The sequence below is a fragment of the Lonchura striata genome, chromosome W (assembly GCF_050655825.1).
Source record: "Lonchura striata isolate lonStrDom1 chromosome W, ASM5065582v1, whole genome shotgun sequence".
Lineage (NCBI taxonomy): Eukaryota > Metazoa > Chordata > Aves > Passeriformes > Estrildidae > Lonchura > Lonchura striata.
Window position 1 is genome coordinate 16,634,394 of NC_140743.1, and position 23,903 is coordinate 16,658,296.

A 23,903-nucleotide genomic window follows, 5' to 3' on the forward strand; every position below is an offset into this window, starting at 1 on the left:
TGCCATGTCTCTACAGGACTTGTTTTTCTAGGCCCAAGATGGTATTCTGAGCAGTAGCATGAGGCACGGCGTAGGTTTCTAACCATCCTGTGGTTGCTTCCACCATGGTCAGCATGTAGCGTTTACCTTGGCAGGTTTGGGGAACCGTGATGTAGTCAATTTGCCAAGCTTCCCCATACCTGTACTTCAATGATCACCCACTGTACCACAGAGGCTTCATCCTCTTGGCCTGTTTGATTGCAGCACAGGTCTCGCAGTCGTGCATGACCTGTGAGATGTTGTCCATGGTAAGGTCCACCCCTCAGTCATGGGCCCATCGGTATGTTGCATCTCTCCCCTGATGACCAGAAGCATCATGAGCTCAACGGGCTAGGAATAATTCTCCCTTATGCTGCCAGTCAAGATCCACCTGTGATACTTCCACGTTGGCAGCTTGGTCTACCTGCTTGTTGTTGTGATGCTCTTCATTAGCCCGACTCTTGGGTATGTGTGCATCCACATGTCGAATCTTTACGGTCAGCCTTTCTATCCTGGTGGCAATGTCCTGCCAAATCTCAGCGGCCCAGATGGGTTTCCCTCTGCGCTGCCAGTTGGCCTTTTTCCAGCAATCCAGCCATCCCCACAGAGCATTGGCTACCATCCATGAGTCGGTATAGAGATAAAGTCTCAGCCACTTTTCTCGTTCAGCAATATCTAAAGCCAGCTGGACAGCTTTAAGTTCTGCAACCTGACTTGATCCACCTTGTCCCTCAGTGGCTTGTGCAATTTGTCATGTGGGGCTCCACACTGCAGCTTTCTATTTCCGGTGAGTGCCTATAATTCAGCAGGAACCATCAGTAAAAAGAGCATATCGTCTTTCAGTCTCTGGTAGCTCATTGTATGGTGGAGCTTCCTCAGCACGTGCCACCTGCTCTTCCTCTTCAGAAGATAATCCAAAAGTCTCCCCTTCAGGCCAGTTTGTTATAATTTCCAGAATCCCAGGGCAATTCGGATTTCCGATACGGGCACGCTGGGTGGTGAGGGCAATCCATTTACTCCATGTGGTGTCGGTGGCATGATGTGTGGAAGAAAACTTTCCTTTAAACATCCACCCCAGCACTGGTAGCTGGGGTGCCAGAAGCAGCTGTGTTTTGGTGCCAATTACTTTTGAAGTATCTTGAACTCCTTCATAGGCAGCCAAGATTTCCTTCTCTGTGGGAGTGTAATTTGCTTCAGAGCCTCTATAGCTCTGACTCCAGAATCTCAGTGGTTGACCCCGAGTCTCACCAGGCACATTCTTCTAAAGGCTCCAGGACAGACCATGGTTCCCGGCCGCAGAGTAGAGCACATTCTTTACCTCCAGTCCTGTCCTGACTGGGCCAAGGGCTACTGCATGAGCAATTTCCTGTTTGATCTGGGTGAAGGCTTGTTGCTGTTCAGGGCCCCAGTGGAAATCGTTCTTCTTGCAGGTAACCAGGTAGAGAAGGCTCACAATTTGGCTGTACTAAAGAAATGTGCATTCTCCAGAAGCCTATGGCACCTAGGAAAGCTTGTGTTTCCTTCTTGTTGGTAGGTGGAGACATAGCAGTGATTTTGTTGATTGCTTCTGTCGGGATCTGATGACGTCCATCTTGCCACTTGACTCCTAGAAACTGAATTTCTTGAGCTGGTCCCTTAACTTTGCTTCTCTTAATGGCAAAACCAGCTTTCATTAGAATCTGGACAATTTTTTCTCCTTTTTCAAAAACTTCCTTTGCTGTGCTCCCCCATCCAATGATGTAGTCAATATACTGTAGATGTTCGGGAGCCTTGCTCTTTTCCAGTGCGGTCTGGATCAGCCCATGGCAGATGGTGGGGCTGTGTTTCCACCCCTGGCACAGTCGGTTCCAGGTGTATTGCACTCCCCTCCAGGTGAAGGCAAACTGAGGCCTGCATTCTGCTGCCAAAGGGATGGAGAAGAAGGCATTGGCAATATCAATGGTTGCATATCACTTTGCTGCCTTGGACTCTAACTCCTACTGGAGCTCCAACATGTCTGGCACGGCAGCACTCAGTGGAGGTGTAACCTCATTCAGGCTGCGGTAATCTACCGTCAGTCTCCATTCTCTACTGGACTTGCGCACTGGCCATATAGGGCTGTTGAAAGGTGAATGAGCTTTGCTAACCACCCCTTGGCTCTCCAATTTACCGATCATCTCATGGATGGGAATCACAGAGTCTCTGTTGGTATGATATTGCTGACCGTGTACTGTTGCTGTGGCAATTGGTACCTGTTGTTCCTCAACTCTCAGCAGTCCCACAGCAGAAGGGTTATCTGAGAGACCAGGCAAGGTATTCAGTTTCCGGATGTCTTCTGTCTCTACAGTAGCTATCCCGAAAGCCCAGCAATGTCCTTTTGGGTCTTTAAAATATCAATTTCTGAGGTAGTCTATGCAAAGGATACATGGGGCCTTTGGGCCAGTCACGATGGGGTGTTTCTGCCACCCATTCCCAGTTAAGCTTACTTCAGCCTCTAATACAGTCAGCTGCTGGGATCCTTCTGTTACCCCAGAAATAGAAATGGATTCTGTTCTTACATAACTTGATGGCATCAGGGTATATTGGGCACCGGTGTCAACCAAAGCCATATATTTTTGTGGGTCAGATGTGCCAGGCTATCGGATCCACACAGTCCAATAGGTCAAATTGTCCCTGTCCTCTACCTGGCTAGAGGCAGGGCGCCTCCATTCCTGGTTGTGGTACACATTGCTCTCTTCCTGCAAATAGCTTCCTGAGGTTCCTTCAAGAGGATCGGTCATATCATTATTCCTATATTGTCTAGAATTTTGTGTGTGAGAGACTGGAGCAGCATTGACTCTAGATGAGCTTCTTGTGTTGGGGGTTCCTCTTTTCAGTTCATGTACCGGGGCTGCTAAGGAGGAGGTGGGTTTTCTGTCCCACTTCCTCATGTCTTCTCCATGCTCCTGAAGGAAAAACCAGAGGTTACCTCATGGAGTGTATACTCTCTCCTTGGCTGAGGAACGTCGGCTCCTAATGGCAGAGACTCTTGTTGGTTCTGGTGAGATGCGGTAGACTTCTTCCTTATGTTCCTTTTTTAGTTTCTGATGGCTGTCTTCAATCAAGCCGGACTTGCTCAGCTAGTCTTGTTTCTACAGATGAGACATGGGTACGAAACGGGGCGGTGACAGTGCCCTCATAAATTCTTAGTTTATTGGCTAAGACACCCACCCTGTTCTCGCCTTCCCTCCACTGCAGTGTTGCCAGGTAACAGGAATACATCTCTGGTCCAAGCCGTGCAAATCTCAACCACATCTGTGATGTGCACTGGACACAATCTGGGCTCTTAGGAAATCTCTCGTCTTCTGAGAAAATTATCTCCAGCACAGCCAATTCCCTCAGGCATCAGATACCTTGTTCTATTGTGCTCCATTTTCCTTGGTGTACCTGGAGGTCTTCTTTGCAAAGGTATCTATCCCTCACACTTATCAGCAGTCGTCGCCAGAGGTTGAGATTTTCTTGGGTTCTCCCGATCCCCTGGTCAATGACCACATCCCTGGACAGCGCTCCCAGTTGCCTGGCCTCACTTCCATCCAGAAGGGTGTCATTGGCTGCAGCGTCCCAGATGCGAAGCAGCCAGGTCAGGATGGACTTGTTCATCTGGTGGGTGAATTCTCTCCACAGGTCATGCAGCTCTCCCAGGGATAGAGACCGAGTGATGATTTCTGGCTCTGTCTCTTCCTCTGGGTGTGAGGGTCCTGCCGCATCCCCATCGGTCACTATGTGGACTGATTTGCTTTTTGATTTCTTCTTCTGAACGGGGGCAACTGCTACTGGTTCAGGCTGTTCTGGTTCAGTGATGGTCTGTGTGGAAATGCTGACGGTGCTTTGGGTTTCTTCCTCCTCTGTGACAGTCTGTGTAGACACAGACACTGTTGCTTTATTTGTGGTTCTTTCTTCCTCCATGAGTCTGTGTGGACACAGATGCTGTTGTTTCACATTCGGTTCCTTCCTCTTCTGTCACAGTCTGTATAGACATGGATGCTGTTTTGCTGCTGGTTTCTTCTTCCTTTGTGGCAATCTGCATGGGCATGGATACTGTTGTTTTGCTTCTCCTTTCCTCTTCTTCAAGAAAATGCTGCACCACATCATATAGTGCTTTGTTCCTAAGCAGGTTGCAAGCTGTGCAGAGAAGACAAAACAGAACTAACAGCAACACTATGCTATCTTTGTTATCTCAACCTTTTCAAAAACTGCTGTGTCAAACCTGAAAGGCTGGAAAAAGTAATTCTTTACCCCTCCCCCCAGGGGCTGGGTGAGATTGTTGAGGCTCCAAACATAGCACCTTAGATTAGGACAAGAAAACAAAAGTGAATATATATTCCAAATTACATTCATTGTCTCTGAGGTTATCATGCTATAGACATAATAGACCAATAACGCAATTTTTATACTGTACCCTGATTTACACAGGAGCATTAGAATCGGCAGATAATGTCCTGTGCATGGAAAAACATAGAGAGTTAGGTATGAGACCCATATAAACATGTTAAGCATCATAGTGAAATTGTAATTGTGACTTTCTTAGTAGCTTCTAGCCCCACATTGGGTGCCAAAATTATGTCCTGGTTTGAAAAGCAAAACCAGTGAGAGGCTCTAAGTAATGGAATACACCCCAATATTATAACCTAGGACACACAGCTATTCTAGAAATGGTAATTCTTTACTGATTATAGGGTATGCCAGAGTGGTGAATGAGGATGCTTAGTTCTAAAGTACACTTTAATCACTAACAGTGTTTACTATAGCTTGATTTTTAAATTGCAGTGTTTCAGAAACCAGTTGATGCAGTTTTGGTGTCTAAATTGTGGCAAGGCTGTGTGCACTCCTCAATTCCCTTATTCTATATAACCTCTAAAAGAATTGTAGGCAATTATGTGGTAGCATCTTCCACTTTGGCATTTAGAAGAGAATATGGTTTTTAAGACACTTTTGTGTTAATGACCAAAATCCTATATTACTATGTTGCTTTCTCCTTTAGAGCAGCTTTGTTCTCTATCATGCTTGTGTAATCCAGAATGGATTCATTTTTGTATTGGAATTAATGTTTTTGAACATTCCTAGGTTGTGTGCAATAATGGATTGATGTTATTCATGTTTCTGGTAAACTAAATGCAGAATCATGTGTCAGTCTCATATAAAATTTTCAATCACTCCAAGCAATTTTGCCTCCTTACTGAAATAAATTAGTTAGCTTTCTAATTTGAATTGCCAGTGATCTTTTCTAGGTGGTATATGCAGTGTGAAATGACTTTGCTCTGTGAATCTTTAATAGTTACTCTTATATACTTTCAGGTCTATCAAATATGATGTCAGATGGCAAATTTTTAAGAACAAGCTGTGGTTCCCCTAACTATGATGCACCAGAAGTAATTTCAGGAAGGTAGTTTCTTTTCTACTAGATGCATGTATGAGCTTTTTTTCTATTGGATGCATGTGTGCATGTACTTCAGTCATTTTGCTGCTTAATTCTAAAGGCTACAAAATAGTGTAATTCACAAGCTTCATGCTAAGAAATTGTGGGCTGAACTCCTAATTGCCTTGATAATTTTTCATAAATATTTAAGACTTTGACCTATCTTTGAATAGTTTTTGTAAGTTGGAGGTGATGTCTGATATCCCAAATACAGTGTGTACAGTGTTCCTGAATTGGTTTAAAAACCTCATTTACAGCTCAGATCTTGGAAGTAGAGGTACAGATAGAAATACAGGTAAAATCTACTGTGAAGTTGAGTAGCAGTGAAATATCTGCTGTAGAATCTATATTCATTCTGAATTTACTCAGTGATTGTCAAATATGCTGCTTTCCCTACCCTAATAACTTTTGCTAATTGGAGGCCAGATGTATGTTTTATTCATGCAGTAGCATAGAAGATGTGGCAAGTTCTGCTATATGGACTTGTCTTAAGCTTCTTAGCATCTAAGACTTGGAGGCTAGATGACTACATAGATTGCACTCAAACAGTGATAGCAATGTATAACATGGGCTTTCTTGGTAGTAGCTGCAAGTTTCTTTCAGTTTGCCATTATCTTAAATTGTATCTGTGGATTATTTTTATACAATAGAGAGGAAAGCTAAGTACCTTTCTAGTTTCTGTTACATATGTGAAAAAGAAGGACACTACAGTTTGAGGCATAGTACTGAATGCTATAGTAAGTGCAGATTAGTTGTCCAAAGTTCATATACTCTTCATTAAAATGACACAATTTAAGAATGTGGAAAAAATATATATTTAAATGTATTAAGCACAAATTGCTTTTCCCCCCAATTACACACAGGTCCAGAAGTAGATATTTGGAGCAGTAGAGTTATTCTCTATGCTTTGTTATGTGGAACACTTCCATTTGATGATGATCACGTGCCAACACTTTTTAAGAAGATATGTGATGGTATCTTTTATATCCCTCAATACCTGAATCCATCTGTATCTAGTCTTCTGAAACACATGCTGCAAGTAGATCCAATGAAGAGAGCAACAAACAGAAACATTAGGTAAAATGTTAACTGATATCTGATCAGAGGAGGCTGGAATGTTAATTTTAATGAAAATATGCAGAACAAATAAATAATTTATATAACTTGTCCCTGTTTTATAGTCTGAGATGAAAAATTCAACTTCTGTTTTTTTGGCTTTAGCTCTGGCTTTGATCTCCTATGGCCAATGAAGTATCTGCTGGCGGTCTGAGTAAAACAAATATATATGTTGCATATAAAAATGCTGAGAAATTCTACATTTAAGAGTGCTAAAGCAAGCTTGTTTACCTGCAGAATGGTTTGCAAAAACTGTACGTTATTGACTTCTCTGGGCAAGAAAAATATTTGCTGATATAAACTGCTGTTTTGTATTGTAAATGTCTGAGGGGAAGTTATGACTCTTTAACCTGAAAACTATTGCTTTTATTCAAATTTCTGCAGACTCAGCAAAATCATCTATTGAGGTTGAATATCCCATGTATAAGATGGTACTCACTATTCTAGCTTGAAAACCCTGACGTGAACCTGTGTATGAGTGACAATTGCTACATAGAATACTGATAAGTTTAAGATTGCAGATAGAGATAGCCATAATGGACTCCAGATTTCAAGATAGAATTATGGAGAGGCTGACCACTTTGACAAGTGAACAGTGGGTAGAATTTTAAAAAAAGGTAGCTTCATGTAATAGCCTAGTTAGGTATTCCTGTTTTATTTGTAAGAAGCTCTAAGGAGAGAGCTCTGAAATACTACCTTACTGAAGATGCTTCCTCATTTAGGAATGGAAGTTATCAAGTTAACAATGTTCTTGTTCTTTCAGTAAAACAAAAAATGTGTTACATATATCCCTTACTACTTCATTAAAATAGAAAGTACTTTCATAGAATCATAGAATGTTAAAGGGTTGGAAGGGGCCTTAAAGATAATCTAATTTCACCATTCCCCCCCCCCCCCTCCCCCTGCAATGGGCAGAGATACCTTCCACTAGAGCAGGTTGCTTAATATTGGCAATGGAGAGATGGGGACATCTGAGCTTGGATCAGAAGCCAATTTTTATTGAGAATACAAAGTGATTATATAGGGTTTACTTGTATGATACTTATATAGGGTTCTATTTTTTGTAACAATTTCCCATTGGTGACACATTCTTCATTACATCAGTTACCTGGTAATCATTGTCTTATCACAAAGTTTCACAACATGCCTCAGTCACTTCTACCCCAGGGAGTAGTTATCTGTGTCTGTCTCTCCCATGGTTTCTGCTCTATCAAGCCTAAGATATCAGGTTTCTTTATCAGTTCCACTGTACTCTCTCTCTTACTGTCTATACCTCCCCCTTTCCTTTCAACTAAAAATACACTCAAGTGACTTGTCTATTAGTTTTTTCACACACTGTAAAATAGAAGGAATAACCATAACAATACAGAATATAATGCCTAATGCATATAAGGCTAAGGCTTATCTGATTGAATTCTAAAGTTCCATTGGTGTGGGAACCCCAGGCTTGCTCTGGGGTCCCATATGGTGGTGAAATTCCTCCTCCAACCCGTGCTTCCAAAGAAAAACTGTGCAGGCTTTTGCTGTTTGGTCTCAAGGCAGTTTATTGTTAATTATCTAAAAGATTGTCTTCTCGGGCTGCGGCTGCTTGGTCAGCGGCCCAGGCAGAGGCACACACACACCCTGACATCCTCTCTGTCTGCTGTCTTCTTCTTCTCTCCCCCCGCCCGGGGCTGCTGCTATCTTTTATATGATATATTATGTATTACATGTTTACAGTTATTCCCCCAATACCTATTACCTATATTACAAAGTGCTTTTCTACTCTAAACCAATCTGTGAGTGCCAACATCACCAAGAACATGAAGGCAAGGAAGAAGAAGGAGGAAGAACAGGATCAGCCCACTTTCCTCCATCTTAGAACTTCTGACCCCCATGTACAAAGTAAAAACCCCCCTGTACAAGTGTTAAACCCCCCCTGTACAATACTAAAAAAATTTCCTCTCTGTTTTGTAACTACTTTTACTATACTATCTAACCCTTTGTGACTGCTTGTTCCACCTCCAAAGTTGGTAACTCATTCCATGGCTCAAACTCAAAATCACAGCTGTTTCCAGCTGCCTGCCAGGGTCTAAAATGCTTCTGACCAAGGCCTGGAACCTCTAAAAATGTCTGAGAGACATTTTGAGTTCCAACACGTTGGTATCCCTTCCCCATAGGGCACTGGTAACACAAATGGTTTGACTGAGGTGAGGTGTCCCTCAGGACCTTTGATCTGTATCAAGTGCCAGGTTTGATAGCTGCAGCTTGTCCCTTCAATGCCTGAAAGTGCCTGAGGCACTTCAGCAAAGGACCATTTTGAGGGCCATGTAGCTTGACAGCCTCTGTGTCTATGAGACCAACAAGTGTTATATTTTGTCCTTTTTATGTCAGGGTACATCAGCATGTGGGGTGTTGTTCTAATATAGGTTGTACCCAGCATACTTGGGATGTCCCAGTAGACCCACATCCCCCTTGTCACATTATGTCTGTGAACGGTGCACTCATGGTTTGGGGAAGTAAAATCAATTGAGCTATTCGAGTTCCTTGGGGAATGGTGCAAGGTGGTCGAGGTGTCCAGGACATGATCATAATTTCATTGTCAAAGCCTATAACCCCAGGGAGAACAAACAGTCCCATCAAAGAGGTAGATGAACAACCTTAAAAGCAATGCATGCATACGCTGCCCTGGTGGTCCAAAAACTCCAGTGGGAAGCAAATGAACAGATGAATCAAGTAAAATTACTGTGATGGAAGTTGCCAGGTCCAGTCTGGCACTTCCTGGTGTGGCAGGTTATAAATTGGCAACGGTCCTCTGAAGGCTGCTTGCGGTGGTGGCTGGGCTGAGGCTTGCTGTGTTTCACTCTGAGGCATCAGGTAGGGCATTTGTGCCTGTGCACGGTGCCACCCCATGCTTCAGCTGCTCCAGTTTCCCGATATTGGATGCCCTTCAAAATCATACTTGGAACGACATTGATTAGTATAATGCCTTCCTTTACGGCACTGAGGGCAAATACCAGGAGCTTTGGATCTGACCTCCCCCTTTTGGAAACAGTCCTTTTTCAAATGCCCAGATTTCCCACACCCAAAGCATGTTTGTGGGTCCCCTGGCATAATCTTCAAAGCCGCAAAAGCATTAGCTGTACCAGCCCCCACAGCTTCATAAGTAACTGCTGCCGTATGCTGAAGTGTGCAATTACATGCTTCAATCATTTCCAGCAGGGTGGGTTCCTCCTTAGGCAAGCACTTAAGCAGTTTTTTACAGTCCTCATTAGCATTTTCAACAGCTAATTTTAAAAGCAACACCTCTCTGGCAATGTAATTCTCAATTTGTCTTTCACAAGCATGTTTTAAGCAGTCAAGAAATTGCCCCTTCTTTACATTAGTAAATACTTTTTGGAGGATTGTAGCATCGGGAACCTTTAAAAAAGCAATATGTGCAGCTTCAGTAATGCCCTCAAGGGCTTCTCTAGGAATGCGGGCTTGCCCCACAGGGTCTGAATGTGCCCCTTCTCTGGCCAGGTGGTCAATCATGAGGGCTGTGATATTCTGGCTTGTATGCCCTACAAATTTTACAAGCAAAGCTTCTAACCCCTTTTTCCACTGAGCATCAAAAAAAAGCATACTGAGTTTGGGTTAATAATAAGTTTGCAGGTTCCTTTAAATCATGAAGGGGTCATAAGATGAGTTGACAACGTAGACCACAAAAAATTAACAAAATAGGGAGACCCCAACCCATCTTCTGTAGCCGTGTGGCATAGTTCCTTAATTTCCAAATAAGCGAGGGGTTCCCACTGTGGGTTGTTTCCCCTGGCACTGCAAAGCCTGACTGGCACGGATATTTTTGCTGCAATATCAAAATCCCCCTCCTTAAGAGCCTTTTTCTTTAACCACATCCAGTTATCATGAGGATCAGGAGGCAATAGGTCAGTCCCATAATATAATCTGAAGGTCCCAGATCAAAGGGGTCCCCATCCTCCCCACTGCTAGAGCCGAAGGTAGCAATCTCGGCTGCTAACAACCATGAGACAGGATGCCTTCCCCTCCTTTATCTGGGCAGAGGGATGGTTGATGGCTGCAGCTGCTCTTCAGTACCAGGGGCACCAGTTTCAAGTGGGTAGAGAGAGTCAGAGCAGGGTAGGAGGCCAGCGGTATCTGCAGAGGATAGATCCTGAGACTGTTCTTGCTTTTTCAATGTCTCAAAAATCATTCTCCAGGACAGGAGCATGCACATTACCAGTTTGTGTCCTGTAGTGGCTAAATCATAGAGCTTAACCCCCACATCATCCCAAACAGCAGATGTAAAAGTAAAGGAGGCAGTGATGTTGGGACATTTAACAGCCACCCATTTAAGAATGTGTTTCAAATCCAGCTTTGGCAAGGACTTGCCATGTTTTGCAAGCAAAGCAAGCATTAGTTCAAAAATGCCTCTCTCTTTAGACATGCTTTGTCCCATGTCCCCCCTGTCTCACCTCCTTCTTTGTGGAGAGATTATTTTGGGCCCACTCCTGTTTCTCACACTAGCACTTCCAGTTATTAGGGGCTCACCAACTGCAGCCAGATAGGCTGGTTCTTGCTCTTCATATGGGGCTACCAATTATTGGCAATGGAGAGACAAGGACATCTGAACATGGATCAGAAGCCGATTTTTATTGAGAATACAGTGTTTATATAGGGTTTACTTGTATGACACTTATATAGGGTTCTATTTTGGTAACAATTTCCATGACCTGGTAATCGTTGTCTTATTACAAAGTTTCACAACATGTCTCTTGGTCACTTCTACCCCAGGGAGCAGTTATCTGTGTCTGTCTCTCCCATGGTTTCTGCTCAATCAGGTCTAAGATATCAGGCTCCTTTATCAGTTCCACTGCACTCTCTGTCTTACTCTCCATAGCTCAAGGCCTTATCCAGCCTGGCCTTGAACACTTCCAGGGATGGGGCATGCACAACCTCCCTGGGCAACCTGTCCCAGTGCCTGACCGCCCACACAATAAAGAATTTCTTCCTAATATCTAACCTAAGTTTCCCCTCTTTCAATTTTTACCCATTACTCCTTGTCCTATCACTACAGTTTTTAACAAAGAGTCCCTCTCTGGCTTCCCTGTAGTCTCCTTCAGATACTGAAAGGAGCTGTCAGTTCTCCAGGGTGAACAGCCCCAACTTTCTCAGCCTGTCTTCATAGAGAAGGTGCTCCAATCCTCTCATCAAGTTAGTCTCCCTCCTCTGGACTTGCTCCAACAAATCCATGTCCTTCTTATGTTGGGGACACCAGACCTGAATGCAGTACTCCAGGTAGGGTCTCACAAGAGCAGAACAGAGGGAGAGAATCACCTCCCTCACCCTGCTGGCCACTATCCCTTGGATGCAGCCTGGGATTCCATTGGCTTTCTGGGCTGTGAGCACTCACTGCCAGCTCATGGTGAGTTTTTCATTACTTATTACCCCCAAGTCCTTCTCTGCAGAGCTGCTTAATCCCTTCGCTGCCCAACCTGTAGGTGTGCCTGGGATTTCTTTGACCCAGGTATAAGATTTTGCACTTTGTATTGTTGAACTAGATGAGGTTTACACAGGCCCACATCTCAAGTGTGTCAAGGTCCCTCTAGATGGCATCCTTTCCCTCCATTGTGTCAACTGCATCACACAGCTCGGTGTTGTCAGCAAATTTGCTGAGGGTGCCCCTGATCCCACTGTCCACGTTGTCGTCAAAGATGTTGAACAGTATTGGCCCCAGTACCCACCCCTGAGGGACACCACTCATCACTGGTCTCCATGTGGACAATGAGCTGTTGACCTCAACTCTTTGCATGAAACCAGCCAGACAGTTCTTTATCCACTGAGCGGTCCATCCATCAAATCCATGTCTCTCCAATTTGGAGACAAGGATGTCATGCGGGACAGTGTCAAATACTTTGCACAAGTCCAGGCAGATGATGTCAGTTGCTCTGCTCCATCTAGCAATGCTGTAGCCCTGTCACAGAAGGTCACCAAATTTTTCAGGCATTATTTCCCTTTTATAAAGCCATGTTGGCTGTTAACAATCACCTCTGTTTTCCATGTGCCTTAGCATAATTTCCAGGAGAATCTGCTCCATGACCTTTCCTGGCACAGAGGTGAGACTGACTGGGCTGTAGTACCCTGGGTCTTCTGCTTTCCCCTTTTTAAAAATGGGAAATATATTTCCTTTTTTCCAGTCCTTCTGGGAAGTTCACCTGACTGCCACAATTTTAAAAAAATTATGGATAGTGGCTTAGCAACTTTCTCTGCCAGCTCCCTCAGGACCCATGACTGAATCTTGTTGGGTCCCATGGACTTGTGCACATTCAGGTTCCTTACATGGTCTCAAACCTGATATTTTTCTACAGTGGGCTTAGGGTCTTCATTCTCCCAGTCTCTTTCTTTACTTGAGGAGTATGGCTGGAGCACTTGCTGTTGAAGACTGAGGCACAGAAGTAATTGAGAAGACTTGCAGAAATCAAAGCACTAAGAACTAAACATTGTAAAACTTAAGCTAAGTTCCTATCCATTCATCTAAGTCATGTTAAATAAGTCCGAAAGAGAAGTGATATGAAAAAAGATGTTGAAAAATGTTGACTACAGAGCATGGGTGGATTTTTGAATCCTAAACAATATTGTCCTGTTAGCTATGAGACATAATCTCAGTTTAAAGGATAAACTTTTGAGTTTGACTCCCTTAATTTTTCTAGTGGCATGTGCATGCAAAGAAAGAGGCCCACTGTAACAAATAATAACAAAATATTCAGTTATTCAGCTAGAGCTATGCTTTATAATCATATAGGAAAAACTTTTTCGACTTCTAAGTTAATTGCTTTCATATGATGTGAAATATTACCACCGCAGCCCCCTGGAGTTACTAGGCTAGCCCAGATCTGAGACGGCTTTGGGGGAATATTTCAGGGGCAAGGCAAAAGATTCCAAAAGAAGGTCTAGCCCCCGATGTAGTCCAAGACGTTTATTCTCGAAGATTTCCAGGGGAGAAAGAGGGAAAGAGGGCGAACAAGGAAAAACAGAGCCTTATATAGACTCCTGCTCAGGAAAAGATAATTGGATCTCAGCCAATTAGGTCAAGAAAGGAAGGAAGGGTTAAATTAACATGCTTACAGCTACAGGGGTCTCTGGGGGGGAAAAAAAACATTTTCCAGAAGAATACAACAATGATGAAAGTACATTTTGCTCAATTCAGTTGTGCTGAGGCATATTCTCAGGCTCATACTGACTAGAGATTGATCAATATAACTGCTCTTAAATGCGTATCAAGTCTTTATGCTATAGAATAAGATATTTATAAAATTAGCATCATGCTGTATCCTTTGACCAGTTGAACAGCTTACTCTAGGCACACAAAATTATTTATTTCCGTATGTTATAAATGAAAATTTGTCCAGCCAAATTAAAATAAAAAATAAAATATTTATTTTGCAATCAAATTCTATCTAGCCAGCCACAAGGAAAGAACAGAGTCGAGCCTGGGGTCAGCCCTGGGTGTGCAACAAAGAGGTCAGCCTCAGCAGAGGTTTTCCTCTATGCCCACACACCTCCATCCTGGGCACAAGCGGTTTTTATAGGGAAAATTCCGCCTGAAGCCAAGATTTCAGCAATCAGTCTTTTCTTCCATTCAGAGTCCATAGGTTAATAAGATTTTCTTTTTTGGTGATGAAGAAGAACAATTCAGTGTCAGAGTTGTTGAATCCCTGGATGAAGTTTACTGGAATGCTGCATTCACATGTATCTGTCCTAGGATTTCCATGATATCCATCTCGGGTCGTTCACGCGATGATCAGTGCCTGGGGTCCCTGTATCTCTCCAGACATGGCCCATCTCCTGGCGAGCCGTACCTTATTACTTGTAAATCAGTTTCCAATATACACTCAGTCTCACCTGCAAGGGTCGGGGGGGCTAACACAAACGAGCATAATCTAGCAAGTATCCAATATTACACATTTCATACAAGGAATGGTGCGAATTATGTTTACTACACATAACATGTATGATTGGGCAACCTAAGTATTTGGTTTCTTCCATATATTTCCTTTTCACTCTTACCCTATGGATACACTAGTAAAGAGGTACAGATCAACTCTTCTGTAGCCTTCCCTCAACTCTTTAAGTCTTGAAGAGACAGCAAGGGGGTTCTCTGAATGCAAAACTCATAGGCAGCTTGTTGGGGGTGGGGAGCATGTTACTTCAGTGCTAAAACATTTACTAAAAAAACCTATTCAGTATCAAGATTTCTTTAATTTGTTAAGTATTCTTATGTATGTACTTGGGGAGGGACCGTTTTAATTTGGTAGCATTCATATTTCAGTTGAAAGTATCTCAAAACTAAAATTTTTTTTTTTTTTATTGCCACTAACTACAACCCCATTGCCAAAACCACAACTATTTATATAAGAAGCTGGTTGACTTATACAAAGATATTATTCATGATCAGGTAGTTGAAACCCTTAGAGGAAAGAGGCATTCTTCAGTCTCCTGCAAAATGTCTAGCAAAATCTTGTGAAGGAGATGATTACTTTTCACTGGGCCTGTTGTGTTGCACAGAAGGGGACTTGTACTGACAACTGTTGATCTTTTTTGTATAGACTAAGAATAATTTTATTTTTAAAATAATTTAATAATAAAAAGGCTTGCTTTGCATATATATACTCAGATTTTATTTTTAAATCTAGAGAACATGAATGGTTTAAGCAGGACCTTCCCAAGTACGTTTCCTGAAGACCCGTCATATAGTTCTACCATGATTGATGATGAAGCCTTAAAAGAAGTGTGTGAGAAGTTTGAATGCACTGAAGAAGAAGTGCTAAGTTGTCTGTACAGCCAAAATCATCAGGACCCTTTAGTGGTTGCATATCACCACATTCTAGATAATAGAAAAATAATGAATGAGGCCAATGACTTCTACTTGGTTACAAGCCCACCGGATTCTTTTCTTGATGATCACAATCTGTCTTGACCTCATCCTGAAAGAGTGCCATTCTTAGTAGCTGAAGCACCACGTCCCTGCCATACTCTTGATGAGCTGAATCCACAGAAGTCAAAACACCAAGGTGTAAGAAGAGTGAAATGGCACTTGGGAATATGGAGTCAGAGTAGATCAAATTATATCATGTCTGAAGTTTGTCGAGCAATTAAACAACTGGATTATGAATGGAAGGTAAAGAATAAAGGGTCTTTACAGAAGACAACAGTAAATTTTTGTTTGAGGTGTGTAATTACATAGCCTTGAAGTATTAAACTGTTCTCCTGTGCTGTGGAAAATAGTCTTCTGTGCCTGTACTGACTACTTGCTTTTGCTGTGCAGGAAGGGTTTGGGGAGGAAGGCTATTTATGCTGGCAGGAATAATCTTGCTAATGTGTTTATTCTTTCTACTGGGGCTCTGGGAATATGTTGAGTAGAGTGTTTTGTCTGAGGTTTTTTGGTGTGTTTTTGTTGGCAATAAAAACTCTGACAAGCAAACCTGAAATCACTTAATAACATCAGTGATTTGAAATAAGAAAAACAATGTGCAGTGCTTCTAAAACAGTTCTAGTTACTAAGTCAAATCTCTTGTGTACTAGGTTGTAAATCCAGACTATCTGCGTGTTTGAAGCAAGAATCCAGTGACAAGTGCATATTCCAAAATGAGTCTACAGTTGTATCAGGTGGATAGCAGGACATACTTACTGGACTTCCGTAGCATTGATGGTATGTAAAGACTTCAGTCAATGTACTTGTAAGGGGAATAATTTTAAATACAAACATGTCAACTTACTTGTTTATAAGTGAAGTAAGTGTTGCCCTTTATTTAGTTTAAGCCAAGCTAGATCTGCATTAATGTTTCTTTATTCCTTCCTTGTCTAGTGTTCCTATGATCAGATGGTTAGCTGTTTCATTCCTTAAATAATCACTTTTTAGCTATATCAACTCTCAAACTTCTCCATTTTGTGTCTGCACCAGCACTAATGTTGCTGGTGCAAAAGGGGAAGGATTGTTGGAGGTGAGTTTTGAATCAACCTAAACTGTGTTTTTGGCCTCACCCCCAAATTTAAACTTTTAATTTAGATCTGAAGTAAGTATGGGAACATATTTTCCTAGTGAAGATAAAGCTTGGCATTTAGACATGCAAATTTGATTTTAGCTGTACATTGGTATGCTGCATCTGGCTGAGATGGAGTTAACTTTCTTCATTGTAGCTGGTATGGTGCTTTGTTTTTCATCTGTGACTAAAACAGCGTTCTGGCTATTGCTGAACAGTACTTGCATAGTATCTAGTCTTTCTGTTTTCTCACTGTGGTGCACCCAATGAGTAGGCTAGGGGTGAATAAGAAGTTTTATGGGGACATAACCTGAACTTCTGACCTGGCTTGATCAAAGTGATGTTATGCTATATGATGCCATGCTTAGCAAAAAATCTGAGTGGATGAGAGTTTAGGGAAGGTAGCCATTGTTCAGAGACTGGCTGCGTGTTAGTATGCTTATTAGGAGGTGGCACATGGTTGCCTTTGCATCACTTTTTTTTCTTTCTTCCTTCATCTTAGTAAGCTGTTTATCTCAATCTATGAGTTTTCTTGCTTTTGTCTTTCAAATTCTCTTCCTCCATTGCACTAAGGGTAGGGTGGAGTGAATGAAGGACTTGCTGGGGATTTAGCTGCCAGCAAAGTCCAACCCAACAATGCTAGGAGTAGACAAAATTTAAGATGGGCATATGCTTGCAGTAAGTGAAGTCTTGAAAGTGGATGGACAGATCTGTAGAAAAAACTTTTATAGAGTGCCAATATCACAGCATACAACTCTATTGTGGTTTAAGCCCAGCTGGGAACTAAGCCTCACACAGCTGCTCCTTCACTTTCCCCTGGTAGAATGGGGGAGACAATCAAAAGGGCAAAACTGAAAAACCTCATGGGTTTAGATAGAGACAGTTTAATACAGAAAGCAAAAGCCACATGTGCAAGCAAAGCAAAACAAGAAATTTGGTCACTCCTTCCCATGGGCAGGCAAGTGTTCAGCCATTTCCATCCTACATAACAGTTACTTGGGAAGACAAATGCCATCATTCCAAACATCCCCCACTTCCTTCTTCCCTCAGCTTTATATGCTGAGCATGATGTAATATGGTCTGGAATATTCCTTTGGTCAGTTGGGGTCAGCTGTCCCAGCTGTGTTCTCTCCCAACTTCTTGTGCATCCCCAGCCTACTTACTGGTGGGGTGGTATGAGAAGCAGAAAAGTCCTTGATGCTGTGCAAGCTCTGCTCAGCAATAACAAAAACATCCTTGTATTTTCACACACTGTTTCAGCACAAATCCAAGCTATAGCCCCGTGCTAGCTACTAGGAAGAAAATTAACTATTCCAGTGAAAACCATCACAAACTGCAAGTCATACCTTCCTGAAAATGGAGGAGCAAATATAGACTGGCCATAATGCTTGTTTACGAGCATAGTAGACTAAAGCAAATTATTTCTAGCCAACAGTGTACATGATATGCCTAGGAAAACACGTGTCATGGAAAAAGAATTTACTGGAATATGGCTGGATTACAGTACAGGATGGCTAAGGCTGAGTCTCATGACAGTTTAATCTGATCTGACTTGGCAATGCAATTCTTGCCTTGTCCCTTCTAACCATACAAGTGCTTGCTTAGCTCTAGTAGTATTTGATACAGGGCATTAATCCCGTTCCTGCACTGGCCTCTACTGTAGTATAAGACAAATTCCATTCCTGTTGAAGGGGAGATGACTGCTTAGAGCCATGCAGCTGGGGCAGCTGCAGTCCTGGCCTCAGCTCTTGAGGAAATACAATCCTCGTGCATGGATTTGGCATCTCTCTTCCTGCAGTGAAGCTGATCTGACTTGCCCTCCACCACAGCTAGCCATTCTCTAGCCCTCTTGCAAACTGTAGTTTAAAGTAGCTTTGATGTGAAGACCCAATCTCTTCTGTGTTCGCTAACTTCTCTTAGAAATAACATTTTCTGATGACAGGTGCAAGTCAAAACTAATGCTGAGTATTTAAAGTAAGAATAGAGACATTTCAGCAGAAAATTACCTTCAGTATGAGGTAGAAATGCTTCCATCTTAGAAGTAAACAAACTGTTGCAGCCCAAATGCATATTAAAGAGAAAAACTTCCAAAAAGGAAGGATGTAGATGCTAGCATTTAATGCATCAATGAATTATAAGGAAATACAAAGTATTAATAACCAAATACAAAGAAAGCAAATAAAATAATATCAAAAAGCATCTACACAATGTTCAAAATGTTATTTGATTTAACATTATGATGCTGTCATGTTTCTGTTTTAAGCTAAAGCTAAATCTATTTAACTATTAGCTGCTGAAACTACATGAAAAATGCAGTGAGTGCTGGTCTAAACTAGATCACATAGTCCTGGAGCATAGTTCAAAGCACAAGAATAATTTGCATAAGGACATTTAATTCTGTTGCTATATGGATAAGCTTTTATTTTGTATCAACTACATAGAGTTGTAAAAGCTGTTTATGTATTAATCAACATTTAAGAAAATCAAGATTGGAAGTGTGAAAAAGTTTGCTGTTCCTATGATTAATTTTCCTCTTCTCTTCAATTGTCCCCCAGATGAAATTACTGAAGCAAAATCTGGGACTGCAACTCCACAGAGATCAGGTTCTGTGAGCAACTGTAGATCCTGTCAAAAAGATTCAGATGGTGATGCACAGGGAAAATCTGCAGATATATCCCTTACACCATCAGTAACCTCTTTGATTGATTCTTCTAAGGCTGAATTAACTCCAAGACCAGGGAGTCATACAATAGAATTCTTTGAGATGTGTGCAAATCTTATTAAAATACTTGCACAATAAGTTTGAAAGTGTACTTATTTCTTTTACAGCAATAAGCAAGCCTAAATCATAGTCAAATGCTTCCAGTTATAATTAAGTTAAATGAATTAAGATGCTGAAAAAACTAGCCACAGAATGCAATTTTCAGTGGTATTGTAATGATTCTAGGCTATTATGCAAATTATTTTGAAGCTGGAGTGAATTCTGATTGTCCACTGTCCAATAGCATACTACAGATATAGGAAGTCATGTGCCCTTGGCAGTGTTCATAACACTTTACACTGATTGCACATTAGAATTCAAATATTTAAATTTAAATTTCGCTTTTTTCCAATGACAATACATACATCTAATGCACTGTAAGTAAATGTAGTTCAATGACTTAAGTATGACTTGATTAGCATCTATAGTTGTGCCTTAGTTGATCAGAATTGTCAACATCTAACAGTAATATATTAAAACTGCTGTTTCTTCCCTTCCTTGATAGTAAATGATAAAGAATAGTTTGATGTATTATAATATACTACTTTTAATAACAGATAAATATGATTAAATGCATGCAAATCCAACCAGGTGAAAATATGTATAGGGGCTTTGTAATGCACTAAGGGTGAAATTCTGTGGGCTGTAAGCAGAACAATTCAGGCCATAGCAGTGGTGAGAGGCTTAATGCTGAGAAGACTTGGCACCCTGTGTGCTGAAACAAAATGTGGTTCTGTGAAGGAGAACTGTGTCTTGGTTCGACAAGACAGGAGTCTGTGAAAGAGGGCAAAGCCTCCTGTGCAATGGAGAAGGCAAACCCCGCCCCCCCTCCCTCTGAATTACCAGGATCTTTAAATTAAAAGGCTCTCAGGCAAAGATATGGGAATGGGAGTAACAATTCTTTACTAGGAGAAAACTAGACAACAATTTAAAAAGGCAAATGCAATCGGTACAAACAAAACCAGTGAAAAAAGTCCAGAACCTGAGGATTCGGGGTGCCAGTAGCAGTCCTGCTGGGACGATTGCTCCCCTTGCAGTGGTTGATGAACTGCAGCTGCAGTGGTGATCTTTTGAAGGGTATAGTTTTCCTCTGAAAATCTGGTGGCAGTGGGGCCGGTCTTCCTCTGCGCCGGGGTTGCCTCCGAGCTCCGCCGACGCCGCCTCCCCGGCTGTTTCGCTGCGAGATCCCGCGAAAAAGAGAGAGAGAGCTGCTTCTCTGGGAATCCCGCGAAGAGAGAGAGCGAGCTGCTTCTCTCGGAGTCCCGCCCAGAGAGCTGCCTCCTCTCCCCAAAAAGCTACCCCTTTAAACAATAATAGAGTGCTTGGCTTCCCCCTCTGGGTGGGACCCCTCACGGTGTTACATTTACCAGCCCGGCAGTGAGTCAGTCAATAGTGTATAAACAAACCATTGCATCTACGGGGCAAACCATTGTCTTTGGAAGAGATAACAAAACCTGACCAACCTTTCGACAGATGGCAAATAGAATACAAGCTTATCTTACAACCCAGGACAACTGTCAGCAGGTTCCTGATCTGTGCAGATTTAGCAGCTCATATCTTAGTGTGGTAGCAGCACAACTGTTCCCCACTGCTACTGCAGGCTGAGAATCCTGTTCCTTATAAACACATGCATGTAGTCAAAAGCACAACTCTATGGCCTCTTGCATGCTATTCCAGAATCTAAAATTTTCACTTTTAAAAATATGTTCATACTTTGATACAGCTGTTTATATCATATGCTACCTTGCCATATATTTTATAGAATTCACATTGCAGTTGAAAATATATATAGCTTTAGGGTTTTCAAAGCAGCTTTTATAGTGAACTCTGCCATTTAAATTGTGGCAGTAATAGTCCAACTTTTCAGTTGAACATTTAAAACTGATCATGACAGCTTATCATATAATCATAAAATGGTTTGGGTTGGGAGGGACTCTTGCAGAGGATGGATAAATATAATTATTCATAAATAATACAGCCAAGATAAAACAGTCCTCCCTGCTAGCCGGACAATGCCCCTGCCTACGGATGGGTCCAGGGGTCAAGTGGACTGTTCCATCTCACCCCCCAAAAGATGTATGGTTCACCCCGCACCTGTATTGCCTCCTCTAAAACATTAAGTGCCTGTAACCCCATTGGCCCATGCCTTGTTCCAGCCCACCTTGAAGCCCCCTGAAAAGGGGGCTCTGAGGGGACCCATGGGCTCTTGGAACTTCCTCCCCCCTCTTGGAACTTCCCCTCCTCTTAGAACTCCCCCACCTCCTAGAGCATCCTTTTGTCTCACCCCTCCCCCACCTCCTTAAGCCTCGCCACGTGCTGCGTCTGGCAGCTTGAGGCAGGACCTCTCTACATCCCCAAAAAACCTTATTCCCCAAGAGCAGCCTTCAGAGATCTCTTGCCTCAATCCATCTACACCGTCCTGGAGCTGGCAGCAATCGCTACAGACTGGCGCCCAACGAGGAATACAAATCCACACGTCTGTGAAAACGTCTTCAGCCTTTCTACTTGTGGGACACTTCTCCATGGACAGTAATTAGATAACCTGTTGTAGCCTCCTCATCATTGTCATGAGCACGGCATTTCGTTGCTAGGCAATGTAGAAGCCGAAGCTCTTTAAAGAATTGCCGAGGCAATCACTCCTCGAGCACCGCAGCTCGTTACTAAGTAGCAAGCTTTCGGAGCTCTTGGAGAATCCTTCGCCTCAAGCACAGGAAACGCTGCGGAGCTGCAGAGACCCTGAGCTCTGTGAGGAGCCTTGCGGCACACTGCCATGTGCAGAGAGCACACGAGAGCACTGCTTAGCACTGGCCTCACTGGGACCCTGAGGGGGAAGTCTGGAGGTCATGAGCACGGAAAAGCCATCCCGGAGAGACGCCTGAAACCGGAGCTCTGAGGAGACCCCCGCAGTGTCCCGAGCACCGACTGGAGGTACGTCGGAACTCGACAGAGGACCCTGCTTTTGCGACATCGAGGTGAGCTACACAGGTCTAAAAAATGGGACAACCCACTCTGTCCTTGATAGACATCTCTATAAGCAACTTAACCATCTCTTACGTAGCTATAACAGTACTTTGTCTAAGAAAGAGTTAAAAAACCTCCTGGAGTGGGTCCTGCTTAACTTCCCAAATGCTGAGCAGTCAGCTATCTTTAACAGAGAATTTTGGGACTCAGTTGGAAATAGACTTTTTATTGATATTTCACTATGGGATCCTAACGCTTGTGATTTGCTCCCAGCTTGTAGAGCCGTGGCCAAAATGTTTGCTCCGCAGAAGGCAGTCCCAGCCATGTGGCCGGTCAGCGTGGTTTCTGATGGCCCTGACCCCGCCGCGGCTCTTCCCGCATGCGCCGCTGTTCCCCCCCAGGCGGCCTCCGTGGCGCCTGTCCCCGTGACATCCCCCCCCGCCCCTGTGGCGCCCCCCGCAGTCGTCCCTGCCCCTGCGCCCCCCTGCCCCAGTGGCTCCCGCTGGCACGGCTGCGCTACCCCCTCCCGCTGCTTTCCCTGCCACGCACCCATCCCTCGCCCGGCGCCGCTCGGCACCGGCCCTCATGGTTTCGGCGGGTGCAGCCACCCTGCCCCCCCCCGCCGCAGGTCCCGCAGCCGCGCCTGCCCCCTCAGCGGCATCCCTGGCAGTGGCGATCGCCACTTTCACTGGCCTGTTGCAAAACCACTTGGTCCCATTTTTGCAAACGGTGGAGCCAGTACCCACCGCGGCTGGCTTGCCGCCGCCGCCACCACCCGCGGAAACCCCCATGGCCTGGGGAGAGATGCCACCTGCGCCGCGGCAACACGTGACCTCGCCCCCAGTCCCAGCGCCACGGTGGCGCCCGGCGGGAAGCCCCACGCCACCCCCCCCAGCCCGAACTGCCCCAACCACAGGGAGACGCCCCGAGGCCCCGTACTGCGCCCCCGCCACCCCCTACACCCATGAACACGCGGCAGCCCTCCGGCGGCAGGGCCTCGACCACCGACCCCCTCCAGCCGCGATGTAGACGTGGCCACCATGATGGCTCGCCGTGCGGACCTCCTGGCGCACCCCACGCATGCGCAGTTCGCGATGTCTGCAGACCAGCCTGCTACTGCCTGAATGCCAGAAAAGAATGGAGACTCGGACAACTATTCATTATGAATAGGAACCAGAGCTCGGTTTATTAGTTTTCAGCTTTGGCTTTTATATAGTTTCTAGCCCCAGCCCCAAGTGATAAGCATTGTTCTCATTGGTTTCCTGACTTGCGGTTACATCATAAGCATGCAGTTATTGATTATATACCTTAAAACTAAATATATCATATAGTTTCCTGATAACCTCATCGCCAGGTGTCCACAGCCTTTGTTCTTAACCAGGAAACATATCCTTTATGTTATGAGTGAGCACAAGAGGCCATCTGATCCGATTAACAGAATTTATTTAATTCATTTAATAGAGTATATGAGAGCAAAGCAAAAAGCAGCGCTGCGGCGACAGAGGGGAGTAACCGCTCCGCCAAACTGCCGCGCTTGTGATCCCCAGTTCGCTCTTTTTATCTTCCTCCTTAGTTCACTCGTTTCTTCTGCGCAGTC

At 43.6% G+C, this 23,903-nt stretch overlaps 1 long non-coding RNA gene and 1 pseudogene across 1 annotated transcript; one reads left to right on the forward strand and one right to left on the reverse strand.

Annotated features, from left to right (window-relative positions):
• LOC146763114 (5'-AMP-activated protein kinase catalytic subunit alpha-1-like) overlaps nt 1–19,384 on the forward strand; it is a 106,404-nt pseudogene extending 87,020 nt beyond the window's left edge.
• Nucleotides 19,385–20,225: 841 nt separating this feature from the next.
• On the reverse strand, nt 20,226–23,388 carry LOC146763116 (uncharacterized). Its single transcript, XR_014952618.1, has 2 exons — nt 23,316–23,388; nt 20,226–20,522 (listed from the first exon to the last, which is right to left on the reverse strand). It is a non-coding gene; the product is annotated as an uncharacterized LOC146763116 (long non-coding RNA).
• Between the last annotated feature and the right edge of the window lie 515 nt (nt 23,389–23,903).